The 19916-nt window shown below is 31.4% G+C and overlaps 1 protein-coding gene across 1 annotated transcript in view; it reads right to left on the bottom strand.

Moving 5' to 3' along the window:
• LOC106881402 (uncharacterized) overlaps nucleotides 1-19916 on the bottom strand; it is a 127978-nt gene that overhangs the window by 40691 nt on the left and 67371 nt on the right. The window lies entirely within an intron of this gene.

Below are 19916 nucleotides of genomic sequence, written 5' to 3'. Positions count from 1 at the left end.
CCGAGTATCAGTAGGGCATAAAAAAATAACTTGAAGAAAAATAAAAGAAAAAGACCTTCAATACATTGAACTGTAATCAGTATGTTTTCTTTTAATCCTCAGGAAGTGAGCAATTAGCTCTGAAAAACAACATAGTATTAGTTAAATATTAGAGTTAGGATTTTCACATGGAAAATAAAGAATTCTTCAATATATGTGATGTTTTCTCAAAAATATATTAATACTTACATAAAAGAAATTTAAAATACTGCAATACATCATAATTATGTACTTAATGTTTATTCTTCAATAATTCCAAGATATACATAGCAGGCTAAAAGAATCTTCTAAGGAATATACAATACTCTTCAATCACTGGCTCATGACATATGTTAATATGCACCAGTCAGATTCTGCAACACTACTACATCACATACGAAAAATGATATCGCTTTTCAGCTTCATACACCCGTGTTCTTTCCAAAACCATAACACCTCAAGAGTTTCAGACCCCACTGCTCTGATTTCTCTATTGATATTCTCCTTCAATTGCACTAGGGTCTCTGGTTTGTTAACGTAAACCCTCTCTTTCAGGTATCCCCACAAGAAAAAAATCTGGGCTAGTCAAGTCTGGGAAGTAGACCTTGCACATGGTTCCAGCAAGATGGGCCAACTGATCATACTGCAAGAGAAACAATGCAGTTGTTACGGCAGTGCTTTGTAGAGAGAATAATCTCCCACTATGGCAATGTCAATTGGCCTTCATGTTCCCCAGACATGACTCAGTCATGAATGTCTCAGTCTTTGCAACACTAAATTTCATTCTTGCTTTGCAATGCTTGGCAGGAAACCCAATCAGTACATGCTGGAGATCATCTTCTGATGAGCCAAGTAGAACCATGTTGTCTGCAAATATCAGCCAACCGATTGTGATACCACTTTCACAATGATTATACATGTCAATCCACTTCATAAAAGTTGTGAAAAAAAGAGGTTACAATATGCACCCCTGCTGAAGTCCAACACCCACATTGAAGGGTTATGACTTAACACTATTTTCCTGAACATATGTATTGCATAAAATATCATTAGAGTGAAAAAGTGAGTATAAAGTCATGATTATAGACAGTGATCTCATGGAGCATTTGACACATGACATTTATATCAATGTAATTACATACAGAACAATACACACACAGGTATACACATATATGATGCACATAGATGAAACACTGACAGCTTTTGAATACAAACATTAATAGCAACAATTGCTTTGGCTAGTTAATTGTACAAGACCTTAAGTCAAACGGAAAGCAAAATATTACTGTCCTCTTGAAACTGTAAGAGAAATTCGATTTTAAATGCAAAAGAAAATTTGAAGTAACTCTATAACATGACATTTGTTTGAAATATGTATGCAGTGCTGGACATATGAATTTTTATGGGTTTATACATGTGCAAATGTCAATATACGTACACTCACATATACAATTTTTTTTTGCTATGCTTTTGGATATTCACAGTTCTTATACTGAAAAGATATAGGTGATAATCCTTCTTTTAGATAATAACATTTTCAAATGGACTCTAACTCCTCTCATCCAATATTAACAAAAGAATCCTGGATAGTCACTTAAAGTTTAAATAATAAAAGCAAAACTTTGAATAAAACAGCCAAGATTAAACTAAGTAAATGTGAACTCCAAAAGTGGAGCTGCTAACTAATTCACTCAATGTTAGTATCACTAACATCCTTAGATTAAGAAGATTAAGATCTTTTTTGTTGTTGTTGACAAGTTTTACAGTTTATTTTATATTCTATATATCAAATAATTTGCTTTATATAAACAAAAAAAAAAATATAAGTATTTAATTATTTTAATTTTTCCAAATTTTACATGTCAAATCTATTCAGAAATACAAATATAAATGGTCATACTGTACTATTCAAATATATAGCTTTGATTAGTTACTGATAGTCATATCTGTTTGTGTTGTAGAATTTCAAATGATGCTCTAAATACAGTTCAATTTATGGTAAACACGACCTTAATTTCTGATATTTTCCAATATTTCCCCCTCAATTCTTTGCAAGACAATTTATAAACCAGTGTTTTGTAATCTAGTTTTGATGTCATATAAGGTTTGTTAGCTGAGTAAAGTAACATAATGATTGAGATGGAGCTTATGATTTGATAGTTTAATGATGAAGGCTGCATAGGAATGGAAGATATTTTAGGGAACAACAAATAAATCTGCCAGAAAGACACTAAACACTAACAGAAAGTGTGAGGAATAGGTCAGATATGGTCTAACGGATATTCGATGTGAACTTACAGAAATTTGAGAAAGAAATTAAGCATCAAAAGTATTGCTGATATATGCAGGAAAAACACTTATTTGGTACAGACATATAATGTCTATATCATGGTGAATGGTTCAGTGAAAAAGTGATGTAACTTGATGGAAAAATTTATCGTAGAACAAATAAGATTTTGCAAGAAATGAAAAGAACTTGGAAAAAAAAAATTGGAAAGAGAGTTATAGTAAACTTGAAAACAATCTAAGGTAAAATTAAGGTACAAATACATCTTTTTAAACCATGGGGAAAATAAACATCATTATTATGATGATAGTCACTGATATTCACCATTGACATAAAAATTTCTAATGGCTTGGAAATCAGACATTGTAGCACACATGAAACAAAAAGCTGGTTATTTTGGAGGGAGTATACATGACTAGAATTTGTTGTAGTAATGCAGAAATAGTTGGAAACACAACTTGACTCTAGACAGAGATGTACAGATGGGAAAACCTCTTTCTGAATGTTGTACAGGGTTATTGTGCTGAAGAAGAAAAAAAAAAAAGAAAGAAACAATGCCAGCTATAATGTAATATAGCATAGTGGAATATATTTGGCTTTGATAGAAGGTTAACAACTATATAAATATAAAATATTTTGGGCTCATAAGAGAAATAATATACTGGACAGCCAACTAAGGATTTGGTGGTGTATATCCTGTCACTAGCATTGTACTATGTTCAGATGACCCAACTCACGTAGTTGTAAGTAGTACAACAGTGAAATGGTTCAGTGTTATAAGCAGTGAAGCATTGTAAAAGTGATAATGCTGCTGAGTTCAGGTCTTTTTGTGAGCCTGGACCATGCTAGAAGTGCTAACAACACAGCTCTGTATCACCAACACTTACGAAAGACTCAAAAATAAATAAATAAATATTAAGAATATGTGGCTTAAAGGAATATTGTGAAATTTCTAAATAGAGTGATCAAATATTACAAAAGCAGAGATGAGTGGTAAGTTATGGGGAGTTGTGTAAGAAGACATCAAGTGTATACCACTGATGAAGATACAAAAAAAGCAAATGAATTAGAGATATAATTTTGCTTGAATAATTGTATTGGAGCTCATGGGTAGCTACTGTTAAACACAAGCAAACTAGGGAAATAAAGAAAAAAACTTCTTACCAAGGTGATTAATTTAGAATTCATCTATCAACAAAAGAGTTTTCATGTCACAATTTACTTACAAAGAGCTCTTCATTTAAGATAAATTCATTTACTGATACAATGTGGAGCAGTTTTTAAATCTAAATCTTAGATATAAACTTATATAATGAATTCAATACTCTGATAAATAAAAGGATTAAGCATTCTATATTTCTAATGTTAAAATATAACCAACAAAAACAAAAGTCCCAGGAGTTTCCATAACATCATTTTTTTAAAGAAATTTACTGTTAATTTGAATTATCATTCATTATCTTACCATGTATATATAAATGTAATTTCAAGAAGCTAATAATGAATAAAAGATGAAAGAAATACTTTAATATTTCTCTTATAACCCAGATAAAAAGATAAGAGAATTTTCTGTTATAATGCATTTTATATGAATTAGATAGTTTTATAAAAGTAGGTTAATTCAATCAAATTAAAATTCAAATTACTTCACATTTTGGTATTTAATAAAAGAAGGAGAAAAAAAAAACATTATACACATTTGAACAGAAACAATTTGAAACTGATTTGTATATCATTTGTGTAGTAATAATTAAAATAAAGAACAGAAAAATGTAATTATATTAAGGTTATCATTTGTTTGGAAATGGCATAGCAACTTGCAATAGTAATTTAGTAGCATTAATGTTTGTGTAAATTCAAGATTAGTTTTATTTTTAAACAACCTTAAAATCCGCATCAGTCATCAATTGTTTATGAACAGTGTTTCTGTTCTGTCAAATATTGACATTTAATCAGTGACCAAAACTTTCAAATCTGTGTCAAATGAGAAACAAAGTCCTAGACTTAAACAGGATCAGAGTGCGAAAGTATTTGAAAATGTTGCAGATTAGATAGCATAATTGAGGTATTAAGGAGACATTTTTGCATGAGCCTCATTTACTGGGGATCTGCTGGGATTTTTTAGTCGTAAGCTGTTGAAAGATACAAGGTATAAAATTCAATATGACTCTTCATTTCAGTTTTGTAGGCAATGATAATTTTACCAAGATGCTGGTGAGCATAAATACTGCAGCTAGCATAATGTCAAGATGATAATTTAGATGTTATCCTGTCAGACGCCTAACACATAAAATTGAACAGAAAGTTATGGATAAATATAACAATTCTTTTCTTGTTGTAGCAATAACATTACCATGTATTCTATCATCATTGATTTGTAATTTTTCTATGTAAATCTAATCATAGAAAACGTTAGTAATAAATAAAAGAACAAAGAACAAAAAATGGTGAAAGCAACATAAAAAGTAACAACATTTGTAACTGGAATTAGATGTGATCACTTTACTACAGGAAAAATAAGAGTTAAGGAAGAAATATATAACAATGATAACAAATGCTAAAATTTCTAAGATAAAAGCCAAAAATCTAAATGAAAATTTAATACATAACACAGAAAGAACACTGGAAGAAAACTTTCCAAATCAGGGAAATGTAAAAATTCCTTAATATTTAAATTTAAGATCTAAAGAATGAAAGAAAGAAAATAATGTACAAAAACTTAATTTAAAAAAAAAATTGCATTTTCTGGCATACACTGTGTACCATAACAATATTCTTATTCCACATCCCACATTCCGAGTAATTTCTCATTTCCAGAACACAAAATCTCCTTGTTTTTTAAAAATTTTTCTATAATGAAGTTAGTAGCAATATCTACTGGCATATGTGCTATGATTGTTACAAATTTTATTCTACTTCAGTCAGTTTGGATCAAGTTTGGCAGCAGGTGGTAATGCAAAGCAACTACTACTACTACTACTACTTCTACTACTACTACTACTACTACTTGTGGCAATCTTTTTTTCTGTTGCAAGCATACTATCATCTGTTTTAGCTTTTGCTGAGAATTTATTAAATCTTTACTTGTGACAACCATTAGCTAACATTGTTTGGGAATTCTTGTCTGTATAGATGACACATTCAAATCACTGAAACTATAGCTTGAGGCATTTCGCTGCAATTTTTGTAGAACCAACCTAGTTAAGAACATAGCCTTTGTAGTAAATGTAGAGAGTGTGTTGGGAATCTGCATAGGATTTTTCCAACTGCTTGATGCACCCATGCTAAAAATCCTCATTATACACTAGAGATGAAGACTAATGGCTTTGCACACCTTGAGTTGTAGTTGTTTGCCCAACATCAGCTTGATCAGAAAGATATATAATCAAGGATGCAACAGCCATGAGTATCATATTTTTTTTAATACAGCCTTAACCCTTTAGCATTCAAATTATTCTGTCGAATGTAATGCTTTTTCATTCACATTTTTAATTAATCATGCATTATTTTGTAGCTTCAAAATTATGATGATGTGATTGCATATTTTATAATAGCATTGAAGGATAGATGTGATAGGCTGGATCTGGCTGGCTAGAATATAAAACAGGTAGCATATTTGGGCTGGATATGGCTGGTTTAACTGCTAAAGGGTTAACCATACTACAACCTTAAATAGCAACCACATTGAATAGGTTGTAATTTGAATGACATTTGGCTGCTATTTTTGTCAAGTCAAGTGATTGCAGAGGTTATCTCATTGGATTATATATATATATATTTTAAGTTTAGAGGAAAGTCAAAAATTCTTATATGGCAGGAACTCAGTGCAATCTTTTTGTAAATACATGTTTCAATGCAAAATAATTGTTAAGGAGATTTGCTACCTGAAATTGTGCTGCTGTTATTCTTATATGATTCAAAATAAATAGAAAGCATACTTGTAGAGTGAAACATTTTAGTTCTACATTGGATCAAATTAAACACCATTAAAAGTTCTAAGAATCTGAAACATCAGCAAACACCAAAAAATAGCATTTCTTTGATGAACTTTTCAAGTGTTTCAGGATGAACCTTAACAGTTATCATAACAAACAGTACTTAGCCAACATGCAGTAGTAAATTTAAGATGAAAAAAGTTAAAGAGCACACAAAGAAGTAAAAAGTTCCAATTCTCATAATTTTTCTATTTGATCATGCAGAAGGTTTTCTAATGAAGAATATTTCTGCTGTCATGAAACAGTTGGAGAAGTACTTCTGTGGGTACTCTGGCTTCCTGAAAATAATCCGTAATGCATATTGTAAACAGTGTCACATGCTTAGATCAGGTCAATGAAGACAGAGTTGAAGCTTACATTATACTTCCAGAAATAGTCTTACTGTGTAAATAATGTCTATTATATTACAATGAAGGTGTAAATCAATTCATGACATAGAAATACTCCCTTCTAAGATGATATCACAATCAGCTTATGGTGATATGATGCACACAAGGATTTTTCCAACTTGAGAACCAAGTTATGAGGCATTCTAACCATTGCACAGATTTGCACCTTCAATACAATCATCTCAAAATAAGGCTTTTACAAATACAAAGAATATTTTCAAGTTCACACAAACCTGTATCATCACAAGCACCAATAAAGTAACAAGTGTGTTCCAATCAATTATTGGAGACATTAACATAAGATTAATGCTAATGAAATTATCTGCCTAGACATGTATGAATATGCATGCAGTCTCAAATAGCATCAAGGTATTTCTGTATTAAGGAGGAGTTTCATACTGATAATGGACTGTGGAAGTCATGCCTGAATTGTGTAACTTGTAATCATATTACCTAATAATTTTGTTGATTCAACTTCAGTGTATAAGTTGCCTGCATACTTACCACATTATTCTCAAAAGGGTTCTTGTAATCAGAGCAAAAACCTAAGTTCTTTTTTAAATTTTAAATTTGTCATAATGCGTATTACACTAGTTGAGGATCAGTAGCACTTATCCCTTAGTGGTGTTGCACTATATTTTTGGTTAATATATATAGTACTCAATGGCATTGCCCTTCCTGCTGCAAGGAATTACTATGTTATTCTTTACCATTGTAAAAAGCTCTGTAAAAGCTCGTAATTATTTCATGCGATTGAAATATATTAAGTTCTACTAATTACGTGTGTATGACCATGGCAGTAGTCATGAACATTAATCCAAAGACATGAAAATGGATGGTTTCAATTTTTAGGAATAATTTTAATTTTGATTTTAATTCTTACAATAATCAACAATGACTAATTTAAAAATTCAGTACCAGTACATCAAATGTCATAGTGGCACCATTTGTGGTACAAAGAACTATGAAATAAAACCATGACCTTCTAAGATGGTCAATTAAATGTAGTTGATAATTTGTTACTTAGATGCTGGTGGAGATGGTTGTATCAGAAACATGAATAGCAACAAAAATTTTACTTTTCATGTAAAGGGTAAAATGTATGGTATATGTGTTAGATATGTGATGCTGCATGGGGACTGAATGGGGAAGAATCTCAAGTACTAAAGAGACTTAAGGTGAGCTGCAAGAGCAGCTAAGCATTAGAGGCATCAGCTGAAGCAAGCAAGAGAGATGACCACATTGGTATGGACAGGTGATGCAAATGGAAAATGAGTGCTGAGTGGAAAAGTGTCGTGCTTGTTGGTGGAGGGTGTTGAAAAAGATTGGGGAAACATAAAAAAAGTGATAAAATCAGATCACAGAACACTGGGTCTCATGGGAAAGATGAAGAAAGATGAAAAAGGAGTGGTGATATGTTTTATAGCAGCTCCATATAAGCATGGAAAAACATTAAATTGTTGATGAGGATTTTACGAAAGCGAATTAAAAACAATGTACAAAAAATTTCTTCAGAAATTCTCATTTGGAAGCATATACTTTATACTATTTTTCTACACAATGTACTCCTAATATTCTTACTTAATAATCTTTAATACAACTGTTTGTATTTTAGATATCTATGTATATTTTATAAATTCAATGAAATTATTCCTAAACTGTTTAAAGTTTTTTTAAAAAGGGAAACAAAATATAATAGTCACAATAAACATAATATGAGAAGCAAAAATAATATTTAAATTTATTTTTCATATATAAAAAATGAAAAGAAAACAATCCTTGAAGTTAAATTTTTCTTATAATTAATAACAGATACTAATATATACTTAGTAACTGATTGTGTTTGGTGGCATACTAGCTATCTATTTATATAGAAAAATAAATGAAGTTGCTAATAATTTGTCAAAGAAAAAGAAAAAGAAGAAAATCTGAATATAACTAATAATTAATTTTACATTATATATAAAAAAAGGAAAATTACATTTAAAAATTTTGGTTAAGTTTGTAAATCTAATGTGATCAAAATGAATTTTAAGATACGGTTTCTGTTCCCCCAGTTCACATGTTCTCCAATGTTAACATAAAATCTGATGACTATTTACAATTAAATAACTTCACATATCTTCATAACTGAATACTTTCAAAAATCCTCACAAAACAGTAAAAACTACTTATTAGTTAGATTGTACTGTTTGAATGAACGTTGTAGATACTTTGATAACTACTTATAGCATCAATGGAAAATGTCACAATGTGAGCAACAAAAGAAAAGCAACTGTTAAAGCATATACTATACCTGTTGTGTACCCTCACAAGCAAAGAAACTACAGAAATATTTTATTGGTGCAGCTGCACATTACAATTACTGGAACAATGAGATTCAAAATCCATGATCCACATTGCAAGATACTTGCACAATGAAGCTTACTGAAGTGTTCGAGTACTACTATTTTCACTGTGATAGAGATAGATCCAGTGGCAAGAATGACTAAGTATGACTAGTATCTCTCCTCAATTGCAGGAGGCTGCCAGAAATCAGTTCTGTTGGAAACTGCCTTAAAATTGCCTGCTACAGCTTATTTTTCTCCTCTTGCCTTTGTCTTCCTGGACCTATCCATATGGTCTAAATAGGTTATTCCACTCCAGCTAAAAAGCCCTCTCTACTCATTTCCTAAGCAAATGTTCTGACAAGAACTAGGAGGAGTAATCATTAACCTCATGCTAGGTCTATCTGTCCTTTTGACAGGTCTTGTTTTCGCTTTGCTGAGTGTCTAGAAATCCTCTACATCAGACTTAGTCCATGGTGGGAATGTTAGTTACCAATGAGCCACCCAACCATGTAACAGACTGTACTAGATGACATGTTGCCTGTTGCACTCAAAATGACCCGACACATACATGCAAATACATATGCACCTTGTATGAGTAATTGTAGGTCGTATAATACTTATCTGTAATTGTAGTGAAGAAATGCAATATACTAAGTATAGAATTCATATTTTACAGTAATTCAATTTAATACTTGTGATGGTAGTGATAGAATTGTGAGTCATTATGGGAACAGTGAAAATAATAATAATAATAAACATTTATTGAAGGGGTCTTTTTTGTATACTGAAATAGATCTCAAATAATAACTTCTTTTGCTTACTCAGTATTTATTAATATGCAAATGCCTTTTCTTGTAGCTAACAAACCGTACAGATAGAATAACTGTTTTCCTGATGGATATTCTGAGTCAGAAATTATGGTTCCAGAAGTACAAGACTAAATAAAACATTAATATGTTTTACTTTAGCTGTTAAAGTTGCAGAAACTTGAGAGGTTTTGCTCTATTTCATTAAGGTTATTTGAGCTTTAAGTTTCTCAATACTTTTAATTGAAGTAATCACTAAATTATTGGTAAGAAAAGTTTTTGTTTAATTTGTCACATGCAATCAAGAATCTAGAGAAGGTTGATGCTGTCAGTTTTGATGTATAGGGAACACGTATAGAACAAATGTTAACATTTCAAGGAAATTAGATTGTGTTAATAATTAAAGTAGAATCATAGCAAAATAGCTTAGAATTGGTAAGTTGATAAAAATAATGGGCAGTTTAACGTAAAAATCAACTTTCCTTTATATTTTTGGATCAATGCCCCAATTATTATTTGAACAAGAAAAACAAATAAGTTAAAGACTACAACTTTCAAAAAAGAATATAAACACAGAAGTGGTTTTGTTCCATGACTATAAATATATTATAGTGTAAATAAATTAACTGATGGGTGCACAAAGTGTAGTGGAATACCTGATAGACAGATGAACAACTTGCACTTGCAAGAATTGCATCAGCAAAGTTGGTAATATGTATGAATCACTTGTAGAGGTTATAATTTGTTCTGATGAATCACTGGACATGCTTGACAAATTCTCTTATTTAGACATAATCAGCATTGGAGATGAAGCTGGCTAGGGTCCATAGTGGCTGGAAGAAATTCACAGAACTTTTGCTTATACTGACAATCAAAAGGTTAAATTTATTTTCCAAAGTAAAATGTATGTACATACATGCATCAAGAATGTTATTCTGCAGTGCATGGAGACAAGAGCAGTGAATCCATTTTATGTATTCAAAGTGGATTTAAGTAAGATAATTGTGGATATACGCTATGTAAGCTTCCAAGTGAAATATGTTAAACAGAATAAAAGAGCTTCGTAGTGAAGAGGAAGTGGTGTTAACACAATGCTAATAAGTAGTTGAATATGATGCTGCTCTAAAGTAAAGCAATAACATAAGTCAGCCAGGTTTAAATGACAGTGTAATTAGAAACAAAGATAGACACTAACAAACCAATTTAACTTTATTTGATATCAAGATGGAAAATAGGTATACACTTTAGCAGAAACCTTCTACTTAAATGCATTTCAATTAAAGTTACAATCACAAGAACAATTTTTTTTTTAATTTAAATAGATTTTCGAAATCTTAATGTATTAAAATGCAGTACACAATAGTTCAAAATAACTTAACACAGATTCATATATTTTAAGAAGTTAAATTTTAATAGCTCTCCAAGATAATCAGAATGTTTTTTAGATACTAAACAAAATAAGGTTTCAGTCTACAAAGCAATAGCTTTATATGCAATGTTATTACAAAAAATAATATGTGGATATAGAGGAGATAATGCTATTGACGATGATAGCACAAAAGAAGACATGAAAATAATCAAGATAGTTTGGCATAATGTGTGTAATCAACCTAAAAATAGGAGGATCTACATTTATCCATAATGATATAGACAAGTTATAGGAAGATCACTGGGATATGGATGTTGCTTGTAGATTGATCATATTACAGTAAAATGAAATAGACAAAATCCCTCAATTAAACAACAAAATCCCTCAACCTAACTATATGCAACAGACCAATTGACAAGTGTAACAAATATTAATACAACCCAGAAATAGCACAAACGAACATATATCTTTATTAAAGCATTCATTTTAGATTTGATGATAGCAAACAATATCAATTATAAAACAGATTACCAATGTATGAAGAAATACAAATCATTTTTTAAAAAAGTAAATCAAATATAATCATATAATATTTAATGTTTTTTTTCTAAGTGTCAGGTATAAAGATAATATATTGAAATTATTAATCACATTTTACTCAAAAACAAACATGATTTCCAAAGAAAAATAGAAACATACAGAATGAATTATCATCCTAAGTCAAACTATTAAAATAAATAATAAATATAAAAAATGAGCACAACATCCTTGGTTTTACCCATTTTTCTCTGTTGGCATAAGATGCAAAATAACATGGCTTCAGTTCTCCCAGACTGAAGTATCATAATAACCAGTGTTCTATAGTTTGGTCTAACTATAAAAAAAAAAATTAAAAAAAAAGATTCTAACCCAGCTATTCTTGAAGCTTACAAACTATCCACATGAATAAAGTTGTTTTGGTTGCTAACAAATAACTCAAGACAAATCAGGTTCTCTGTTAAGCTTCCTGTATGCCATGACTATACAGCACCATGGTGACAGACTGGTAGAAGTTAGTGCATTAGAAAAAGACACCTTGCAATGGGGTCAAAAATAAAGGATCAATTAAGGACTGGGATGATATGATATCAACTTATTCATCACCCAAAACGTCGGACATTATACCCATGTTAGAAACCATTATTATACAGCACTATTCTTCTGACACAAGGATTATGTCACTCACTATTCTATTCTGCCAGCCAACTATGTGTTTTCTATCATGAATTCATTCTCCAAATATCTTTCACTAACAACACACTCCAGATACAAAACCATTTATAGTACAACAATTAGCATAGAATGCTTGCAAAATATTACTTCCATTAAAATATTAGAGCACTCATAATTTTTTAGTCTGTGGTTGATTTCACTTCCAGAAAAAACTGTATGAATATTTTGGTGTATCCTCTGTGCACTCATTATACTGCCTGTATAACAGCTTCTAATCTAGACACAAGGCCAGCAGTTTTGAGGTTAGGGAGTTAGGCAATATCAACCGCAGTACTTGACTGGTATTTTATCTAATTAACTCTGAAAAGCAAAGTTGATTTTAGTATGATTTGAACTCAGAATGTAAAACACTGGAAGATATACCACAAAATATTTATTCCAAGATTTCAATGATTCTGATAATCCACTGACCTGTACTCCATATCTATAAATTAGGTTAAAAAAAAAAAAAACTATTCCTGAATGCTATGGGGGGTGGGGTTGCATAGAAGAGCTCTTATAAGTTTCAAGTTTCTGAGTGGAACTGAAATACTCTACTGATCACACTGATATTTTTAGCTGTTTATAAATAGTTTAGATATCTCTACAATGACTAAATTTTCTGAGAACCAAGCTTGACACTTTTAATTCAACTGCCCTGTGCTAATTCTTCATTGATTCTTATTAGATTTGTCTTCAAACCTTCATAATTTATTTCTATTTCATGCCAGACACCAGAAATAACAGCTTCTTATCGAAACTAGCAAGTAAAATAAGTGGTTAGTGCAACTCCTATCTACTGAAAATTTCAATATTTCATTTGCTATCACAAATGAATCTGCAGCTTCTTTTGCTTCCCTTGCAGTTAATTTCTTTTTCTTTTTTTAATTTCCTTCTTCCATTATTTCAAATAAAAGCCAGCAGTTTTTGTCACATTCATACACTGTTTAATAATTCATAACAATGACACATCCCTAACTTTTGAGCTCTTCACTAAGTGGTTAGTAATCAAATACCTTAACCTTACAACTGAGAAATTTCTTAAGAAACACTACTAAATTAACAGGACTTGGACTTGAAATTATCACATACAATATCTTAATTTCTCTTTTTTCTTTTTGATACTTTTACATTTATGTTTATTGAATATGTTTTCATTTCTTTATTGCATACTTTTACTTCAGATTTTATTGAAAATTATTGAGTGTATTATTCTTTTAGTTTGTTACAAAGCACTTTACAGACTGATATTAACTCTGAAACAAATTCAAAATAATAACCATGTAAGAGGACTAACTACTGTTCAATCACCAGTAATATTTATCTTATTTGAAGCACACAGGATTGATCAGAGTAGTGGTTAAGGACAACGCATGAGTTGTGCTGTCCTGTTTTATCAGGTACAGCAAAAGCAAATAAAAACTGACTGAAAATATAGACAAATCATAATCACACAAATCCACTGGCCAATTAAATATGAGGCAAATTTCTTCCAAATCATACTTTACCAATTTAAATAAAGAAAAGTTACATTACATATTGTATTCCAATGTACTCTTTAAAAATATGGGAAGGTTTTTAGGCTGAAATGCTTTTGAACATAATTCTGTCCATTCAGAGCTAACCTAGGGTTAAGCAACGATAATATAACACTGAATAACTTTAATATGTAATTTTTATATTTATAACTATTATCGGTTAATACGATTAAGTTTTCAAAACAGCAATTTTAAAACAGAACATTTAAAAAATGATGATAAAAATGAAAAACCAGAAATCATGTCAACGAAAGATTCTCTTACAGGAACTGGATAATAGAATCAGTAGAGTTTTGAGCAAAATAGCTTGCAATATTTAGTTACATCCTGTTATCCTTTCGGGGTCGATTAAATAAGTACCAGTTACGCACTGAGGTCGATGTAATCGACTTAATCTCTCTATCTGTCCTTGTTTGTCCCCTCTATGTTTAGCCCCCTGTGGGCAATAAAGAAATAAATTATAAGGCCTTCTGCAACCAGACAAATCCTTCAATGGGTGATTAGCACTAATCTTTTGTTTCTGCTTGCTAGAAGTCTGTCTACACAAGGACAATCAGTATAAGATTGCTAAATATAAGGAGCAGGAGAGCTATGTTCTTTTTTATTGTGTAGGATACAGGAGAAAATATTTAATTTTGCTTACATAAAAAAAGCAAAAAACAACTAGATAGTAATAAGGATTTTTCAGTAGAAAGAAAGAATTCTCTAGTAAGGCTTGTTCCTTACAGACAAAGGATTACATGAAGCATTTGTGAAGATATGCATAGCATACCAGTAACACTATGGAAATGAAAGAAACAAGTATGAAATGCTCTAATGATGCAAAGTGTGTCAATAATAGTAAACAGACCATTAATAATTAGTGTTGATATAATACTTGAAAACTATGTTTATGAGGTAGAAATCAATGAAAATAACTGAGTGAACAAAAGGTAGAGAAAACAAGAGTAGACAAAGAAAAATTTGCAGTGTAGTAGTTATTGTTGATAAGAATTAGGACTGAAAGTAAGGAGTTGAAGACGTATATAGTCTAACTTATCCATGCATGAAACAGAGATAATGATAGTAATGGTGTTGACAATGTCGATGATAATGATATCAGAAAGATTGAGTCAACAGCATTCAGGAAGAGGAAGATATAGTTATATACTATATTTAGGAGGAAAAAACAAAAAAAAAAACAAAAAAAAAAACACCTCCTAAGAAATTCAGAAAGTAAAAAAAGAAAATGGAAAATATCTCAGCATTTTTGTTTAGTTACAGGGAAGAAATTATATTTCACACAGATAAAAGTAAAATATCAACTTGTATATGAAGACAGACACGCCAACTCACACACACTTTCATGAACATGAATGCACGCACATACATGCATGTGCATGCATGCACACACACACACACACACACACACTCTGTCTCTCTTTTCTCTTAACATAGACAACATTAAATAATTTTTCTTAGGTAAAATATATATAAAAAAAAAAATATTTGAGTAAGAAAACAAAAAACAAAACCACAAGATGCACCATAAAGTCTAAAACATTAATACAAAAACGAAAATCTCTTAAAGCCACAATCTTCTCATATAATGATTATGTTTAAGTTGTGATACAAGCAAAAACCAAAAAGTAAAAATGATCTAAGTGCTAGTCTTTGGCTGCTGATCCGTTGATGGAAAATTATGCAGCTTTGAACTTTGCCATCATAAATCCAGCCTTTCCATCATTTTTGACTTCTGTGACCACTTTAAGTTTTGCAAACCACCAAATAGCCACAGCAACAAAATGTTATATGATAGAAACACCAACAGGTCTCCTTGTCAAGATTTCATTTTAGGCCTTTTTATCTTTCTAATCCCATCACTCTACACTGCAGTATGGTGGCCAGTGATGGACACTAAGCCATGATCTTCTCGACAGCCACTTCCAAGAGAGAAGCTTGCCACTAATCCCATACTTAACTCTGTCAGATAAGATAGCAAATGCTCTGACGTCACAGGGAAAAGGGTGAGGATAACAGTTTGACTCTATGACTACAGCAATGTCGACTAAATTGCCAGCAAGGTAGCAATACAATCTGAGCGATTTAAGAAAGATATTAGACTGATCTAATATTCTGAGACAACAAGAAGCTGTCTACATGTCACTAAAATAAAGGGCTTTACTGTTAGATCAAAGGGAGAGAATTGCAGTTTGAAAGATTTAAAAGCTTTTGATGACTGCCTGAATGAAAAGCAGCAGTTGTTGATTATACTTGAGCAATAGCTATATAGACTGCTAAAAGATCAATTGAAAGTAGGGGACCTTTACGATTTTAAAGATTATTTCTTTAATTGAAAACCCGATTAGAATAAACAAATTGTATTAAATGAAATTATCGTTGGAGAGCAACAGAACATTTAATTACTAGTTGATTAGACAGGCTGTAAAACAAACTTGGTAGATAAACTTGGATACCTTAATATACAAATTAAATCGATAATAAAACAAGAGCAGCATTAAATATTTTGATTAATTAATCAAAAAGCACGATATTTGAAATAATTTATAATGCGTCAATGGGTCAAAAACAATATGCCCAAACACGTGATTATCATGGAAATAAAATCTCACAGGCTTGTAAGCAAATTTTCAACTATAAATTTGTAGGAATTGTTAGAAATTGTATAAACTAATCAATTAAAAATATTAAAATATCAAAAACCAATGAGAGAATACATAATGCAGATGCTGCCCCATCCTCACTAAGTCAGCTGTATATTATTATTATTATTATATATAGCCGCAGAGGTGCCACACAGGTGCAAACATGGTTGTGTAGTAAGAAGTTTGCTTCCCAGCCACATGGTTCTGGGTTCAGTCTCTTGGGCAAGTGTCTTCTGCTACAGCCTCAAGCTGACCGTGTGTGTGTGTGTGTGTGTGTGTGTGTGCGTGCGTGCGTGCGCGCGTGTGTGTGCGCAAATATATATATTCCTTACCATAAATAACAAGCTGTATCATCACCTCCACAAACATTGTATGCTACACTACAAACTAACTTTTACTTGTTTCAGTCACTGGAGTACTGCCTTGGCGGTTTAGCCAAGCAAATTAGCTTCAGTACTTATTTTTTAAAGTCTGATGCTTATTCTGTTGGCTTCCTATGGCAAGCTGCTAAGTTACAGGGATGTAAACAAACCAACACTGGTTGTCAAGGTGTAGTGGGAAACAAACACACACTTATATATGTATAGATAGATATAGGTGCAGGAATGGTTGTGTGGTAAGAAGCTTGCTTTCCAACCACATGGTTCCAGGTTTGGTCCCACTGCATGGCACCTTAGGCAAGTGTCTTCTACTATAGCCTTTAGCCAACCAAAGCCTTGTGAGTGGATTTGGTAGACGGAAACTGAAAGATGCCCATCATATATATATGTGTGTGTGTGTGTATTTGCGTTTGTCCCCTGACCATTGTTTGATAACCGATATTGGTGTATTTAGCGGTTCAGCAAAAGAGACCAATAGAATAAGTACTAGGCTTACAAAGAATAAGTCCTGGGGTCGATTTGTTTGACTAAAGACAGTGCTCCAGCATGACCACAGTCAAATGACTGAAACAAGTAGAATAAAAGAATATACACACACACACACACACACACACACAGTTTCCCTCTATTAAATTCTCTCACAAGGCATTGGTTTGGTTGAGGCTATAGTAGAAAACACTTGCCCAAGGTGTTACGCAGTGGGACTGAACCTAAAACTATGTGGGTGCAAAGCAAGCTTCTTAACCACACAACCATGCCTGCGCCTATAAATAAATAAATTACCTTAATGCAATTTAATATAAGCCATACATTGTAGGCAGATATAAACATACATTTAGACATTTCGTACATGCATAGCAAACAAGCCATCTATCTTTTTGCCTCTCCTTCTATCCCAAAATAAATCTAATATAAATCCAAAAGCAACAATAAATCCTACTAGTTAAACATGGGGGGGGGGGCGCTCAAATTCATAAACATAAATACCCACACCCAATGAAGATGGACAATGGAACAAAGTTAAAGAATTCCAAGAAGACTCAACTACCAATTTGTAACTTACTAAGCGAGTTTACCAAAGCATCACAAAAGAATCAAACTGATATGTAAAAGACATGAAGTACTTAAACAGAAATGTAATTAAGACATTGAAAAATATTGAAATAAATAAATAAATACATAAATGAACAATAAACAAACATCCTTCAAGAGTTATAGAAACTGGCCAAAAAGTTGGTGTCAAGTAGATGCTGAGAAACTGTATCAACGATTAAGATGTAGCCGTGTGACAAAATCTTTTGACACTTTATGGTGTACAATACTATCAATAAATAAAACAAAAGTGAATGTAATGACATATATGTGTTGTTAGTTTTACATGACCATCATGATACTTCCACAATGTCATTGTTTCAAGATACAATCTCAGATTAACTTACATGCCAAACAAGCAGAACTCTAAAATAGACAATCGTTTTGAATTACTATAACGATGCAAAATAATACAACCACTGAAAGGCAGCAAATAGGAATAAGGCATAATAGCAAGTCAAGTAAAATTAGAAATTATAAAATTATATATATATATATATATATATATATATATATTATACACACACATACACACTTTCTCATTTACTGCTTTGTCACTTTCCTCTACCACTAATTACTTACATTAAAATATTTCAATTTCTTTCAAACCATCAAAAAAAAACCCATTTTTTTTTCTAAGAAGGACCCACTTGGTCTGAAACATCTAAATCACCTCTTCTCACTGGAATATAAACTTGCCTTATTTCATACTTAACTATTTTTACATATATATAATATAGGAGAGTACACATTGCTCACCTTAAATATATATATCATTATATTAGCATTCATAGTAATTTCATAAAAAATATATAGTTTTTATTCAGTCTTATTCTAGGACTGAAAAATGATATACAGACACATAAAAGGGAACCAATATGTACAGTACCTAAAATTATATTTTTGATGAATATCCTTGGCATTTAAGCAATTTCACATTGTGACCTTTCAACACTATTCCACAGAATACCCAAGTTGTTATTCATACATCTTGTTTGAATTATAATTTATTTCAGATGTTTCGATAATGTCATATTGTTTAGTCTCTCTTTTAATTCTAATTTAACCCCTGTCCCAACATTAAATGTAATTAAAATATTTACACCTGTTTTGAAATAAAAATGGAACAAAAATCTCACTTCACATCAACATTTCATATGGATTGACTTATCCTTCATTCATTTTCTCTTCGATAACTTTTACTAACTTTTATTGTTCTTTTGTTAAACATTACTCTAAAATTAAGTAGTAATTTTATCATTTTAAGAAACAATGAAATATTGTGTACTATATTCCGATTATAAGATAAAGATGCAAAATATTGCAGAGTTCTAATCTTTGTAGTCTAAATTGTAGATTTTCAGTTCTCTCTATAAAAGTAACTGTGACAAACACAGCTTGACTATATTTATAAAATATAAATAAAATTATGAATACAATATGAATTACAAATTTATACCAGAACTTGGATACATTATTTATGTATAGAAAAGAAGCATACATATCCTTTCTAAAAGGAATAATTTTAAAAGTTACATAAAACAAGGATTTCTTTTTCTACACTGTAAATGAATCATCATCATCATCATCATCGTTTAACGTCCGCTTTCCATGCTAGCATGGGTTGGACGATTTGACTGAGGACTGGTGAAACCGGATGGCAACACCAGGCTCCAGTCTGATTTGGCAGAGTTTCTACAGCTGGATGCCCTTCCTAACGCCAACCACTCAGAGAGTGTAGTGGGTGCTTTTACGTGTCACCTGCACGAAAACGGCCACGCTCGAAATGGTGTCTTTTATGTGCCACCCGCACAAG

The sequence above is a fragment of the Octopus bimaculoides genome, chromosome 10, assembly GCF_001194135.2.
Source record: "Octopus bimaculoides isolate UCB-OBI-ISO-001 chromosome 10, ASM119413v2, whole genome shotgun sequence".
In the NCBI taxonomy this organism is placed as follows: Eukaryota; Metazoa; Mollusca; class Cephalopoda; order Octopoda; family Octopodidae; genus Octopus; species Octopus bimaculoides.
Note: the sequence above shows the minus strand (reverse complement) of the source record. Positions and strands in the feature narration are given on the sequence as shown.